The sequence below is a fragment of the Mus musculus genome, chromosome 17 (genome assembly GCF_000001635.26).
Source record: "Mus musculus strain C57BL/6J chromosome 17, GRCm38.p6 C57BL/6J".
In the NCBI taxonomy this organism is placed as follows: Eukaryota; Metazoa; Chordata; class Mammalia; order Rodentia; family Muridae; genus Mus; species Mus musculus.
Window position 1 is genome coordinate 9,115,242 of NC_000083.6, and position 4,233 is coordinate 9,119,474.

General features: G+C 38.3%; 1 long non-coding RNA gene across 1 annotated transcript; it reads left to right on the forward strand.

Annotated features, from left to right (window-relative positions):
• Positions 1-277: 277 nt before the first annotated feature.
• Positions 278-3,178, forward strand: Gm29711. Its single transcript, XR_003952330.1, has 3 exons — positions 278-952; positions 1,080-1,235; positions 2,715-3,178. It is a non-coding gene; the product is annotated as a predicted gene, 29711 (long non-coding RNA).
• The last annotated feature ends 1,055 nt before the right edge of the window (positions 3,179-4,233 follow it).

Sequence of the window (4,233 nt, forward strand, 5' to 3'; positions counted from 1 at the left end):
TGTAGATATTTTGAATAACAAACTGATTAGATGGATACTTGGCAAAGTCTATCTATGTATCTATCTATGTATCTATATGTATCTATGTATCTACCTATGTATGTATTTATGTATATATGTATGTATGTGTGTGTTTATGTATGTATGTATGTATTATGTATTATGTATGTATGTATGTATGTATGTATGTATCTATCTATCTATCTATCTATCTATCTATCTATCTATCTATCTATCTATATTGAGGCAGTGTTTCACTATGTAGTCCTGGCTGTCCTAGAACTTACTAGGCAGACCAGGCAGACCTTGAACTCACAGAGATTGACCTCTGACTCTAGTGCTGGGAATTAAGGTATATGTAACCATATTTGGAGGCAAATATTCTCTTAATAAAATACTTCTTTTCCTGTGAGCATTGATAGATCAGGTTTCCCAGGAGTTGGTATATTTCATTAAATTTATTAATAATAAAATTGTGGGTTTTTCATTTAGTTTTATAGTGTGAAGAATCAAGGCAGTGCCTTGTGCACATTAGAGAACACCCTGTCCCTGAGCGACACCCTACTCCTCGCAGTTATCAGCTTTATTGTATTATTCTTTTAATATCCCTGAGACATTTTGTGATGATCTTTAATTTCTGATATTACAACTTTTTTTACTTTCCCTAGCTTTTTCTCAGTAGCCTGGATGGTTGCTTATTGATCTTATTATTATTTTTTCCCAAAGAACTCAATTTGAGATTTGTTGAAATTTTTTTTCAATTTCATTGATTTCTGCTGTAGCTCCCATTATTTCTCTCTGCTTACATTGGGTTTAATATGCCCTCTTTTTATCTAGTTCCCTAAAGTATAAGCTTTTAATATTAATTTTATATCTCCCTTTTTACCAAAAGCACATTCAATATTGCTGATTACAACCAAAGCACTGCCTTGGCTGTGTACTGTGGATCTGGGTAAGTTTTTTTATTTCAGTTTAAGTGATTTCTGTTGCGAAGTCTCCTTTCCTCCATGCCTTAGGTAGAAGCTGTTGTTTGATCTGGTATATTTTCTAACTACTTTTCTGTTACTGATCCTTTGTAGCATAAGAGCAGCCATTGAGTGGTTTGTGTTCAATTTGCTATGGCGCTTCGATGTATGGGGTGTGTTTCCATGGTAGGAGCACCTGCCAGGTACACACATGCGCGGGACCCTGGGGTCAGTCTACAGCATGAAAAGAAGCCACTCAAACTGAGCTAAGTAAGGTTATGGAGTTTTGTTCTATTGTTCCATGTACATGTGCCCCATGTGTTCTGAACTCTCTGTGTGCTTGCTTGGCTGCACCTAGGTCTTTCCATAGATGTATGCAATGGATTGATAATGCAGTTGGATCCAGGCACACTGGACCTCCAACAAGGTAGACATTGCCATTTACTGTTCCCACCCACACACCAGCTCTGCCCAGGCCCCTGTTCCCTCCAGTCGTTTCCTTCAGTTTGAGGCCAACTTTCCATGTAACCTCTCTTCTGAGGCATTAATAAGGAGCTGAGTTTTCTGTTTGCTCATCTCATTGTCTGTGCCTCGTACATAATGGTCAAACTTGTTTGTAAACAAATTAATGAGAAAATACTTAATAAGGTATAGCATTACTCAGAATGGGCCCAAATTAGAGAAGCAACTGACTCCTCTTTCAATTGTTTATAAACTAAACAAATTATAAGGAAAAGAGGTGCGGGGTAGTGTTTCTCATGAGGCAGAGACTTGAATCATGAGGCTTAGGTAAAGTACTAAATGTTTCACAGGTCATTCTGACATAGTTTTGCTAACTTATAAATATTTTATATGGTATTTCAGTAAAAATAATCCTTCTTGTGTTTAAAAAATTGATTTTTAAATTATTTATGTTAAAAAGGAAAACCCATAGTAAAAATCTAAAGTGTCTACAAGAATTTACTTAATCCTCAAATATTTTACCTTCAGACTAAGGGTACAGGACTACAAATTGCGTTTTTCAAGTAACTTTCTCCCTATTTTGAGAGCTACTAGCTTCAAGGAAGTAATTTTCAATATTCTCTGGTTAAATGTCCCCCACTACAGAGTAGTAGAAAATTTCAGAGAAATATTCAGGTTGTTTTTACTTTGTATATAACAAAAGTGTTTTAATTTATGAAAAGTTATTGGGTGACTCATTAGTTTTGTAACTAAATATCCGGAGGAGTCATATTGATCCTGGAGTTCCATCCATTGAACTAAGGAATTCTGTTTCGGGTGGTTTTTCTCTTTTTGACTCTTGGATACATATCCTAGGTGTGTTGTGTCTGATACAACTTCAGGGCCCACCATTCAGGGATTCTAATGTATAGGGCACTTCCTTGATCTATGCCAGAAAATGACTATGTCTGGAATGTAGAATGTGTGCATGCACTTTTGCATGTACACATCTGTGAGCATGTATGAAGACCAGAGGTCAATCTCTAGTGGTGTTTTCTGGGTGACAGACAATTTATCTCATAACCCTGCATCTTTCATTGACCTGGAGCTTTCACAGTAGGCCAGATTCGCTGTCCAGAGAGCTCTAGAATCCACCTTTCTCACAATTCCCCTGCTCTATGTGCTACCATTGTTGCTGGCCTTTAAATCAATCCTGGGAACAGGGGACCAAATTTGGGTCCTTGTGTTTGCATGATAAATACTCTACAAATGTAGTCACTCCTAGCCCTGTGTTCTTTCATTGCACAGGAATTCTGGTTACCTGGATACCCGCCCCTTAACCATTCACAGTGGCATACTAGAGAGGATGAAGGGAGAAAAACCATGGTTGGCTGTGCATTGTTCTCCTTGGTATGCACTGGACTTTTGCAAAAGGATGGACCGCATCACTAAGCAAGTCTGGAGCTTGCCATCAGCCTCAGATTTACTTCTCTCATCTTTTCCAGGCAGTCTTTGGGGAGATGAACATCGTTGATTTAATTGTCTTTTAATCCACTCTAGACCATAACTACACACATTCTTATTTCTGTGAGTGAATGATTGAACAGCTATATCCCTAAAACTATTAGATTCAGAGAGTATATTGATTTGGAGTCTTGGAACAAGAGTGGTCAATACACTGTTTGGTATTTTATCTCACTTAGATTAAAAAATTCCTGGAGATACTGGAGTCCGTGGTTCTTCTTTTTGAATTAAGGATCATAATGGCTGAGCAATTTCATAGAAGCCCAGCTTTTCTTTTCCTGGAGTTTAGGAGATAATGCTAGAGGGCCCATCTGTGGATGTGATTAAGCACATATACTGAGGTTTATTGACACCAACTCCTTGATATGAGAATCTGTATCTTGTATAATTTGGGTCTTGTGAAATTATGCCTTACAGTAATTGACAACTTGAATAATCTTGGTCATAATTTACTCAGCCTGAGAAAGGTGGTATATTCCCCAGCCAGGCTTAAAATTGATCATCTGACCATCATTAGTAGAAATAATTGATGATTTAAAAATCAGTCAACATTTATTGAATGCCCACGATCAGCAGGAAACCATGGTCAGAATCATCCAGCTTTCCTGAAAATCAGGTTATCTTTGCAAATGATTCTGAAAGATTTAAAGTAGAATTAAATTTGAATTGCTAATTTCTATCCAAAGTGGAAATGACATTCAGTTTGGCTGTGCTGGACACCTGGCCCTGGGTTTTAGGAAAGGGACCAAGTCAAACCAACTGGATATGAGGCAGAACAGAACGCTGTGCTGGAGAAGGCCCAAACTGAATGAGTGTTATCAGTCTTTAATTTATGGAACTCTGGTGGTCTGAATTCCTCTAAGCCCTGGAAGAATTTTAACCAGTTTAACGCTGTCCATATGCCAGCAGGCTGCAGGGCTCCAGCTGGCAGGGGGAAGTGCTTGGGCTGATGGTCACAGCTATAGGACCATGGTGACTACAAAGACCTCTACCCAAATCATCCGGGACTGTACAATCTATAGACCTACTTCTTATTATCTTTTATTGAAAACCCAGGAGAAGGTTGGAGGACTGAGGTGGGGCTCTGTGCTGGAACCTTTTATTTTTGATGATTTTCAAAACTCCTGCGAATATAGAGAGGCTTTGTTGGACATTCTTATCTCTCTAAGGAAAACATGATGCCACATGAAAGGAACATGCCTTAGAAGATGATAGCAAAATGGATTTTCCTTCCAAGTAAAACTGAATCCAAGCAAATCATAGTCACCTCAAGGCTCAATGTAGTGCCCACATCTTTGCTTGG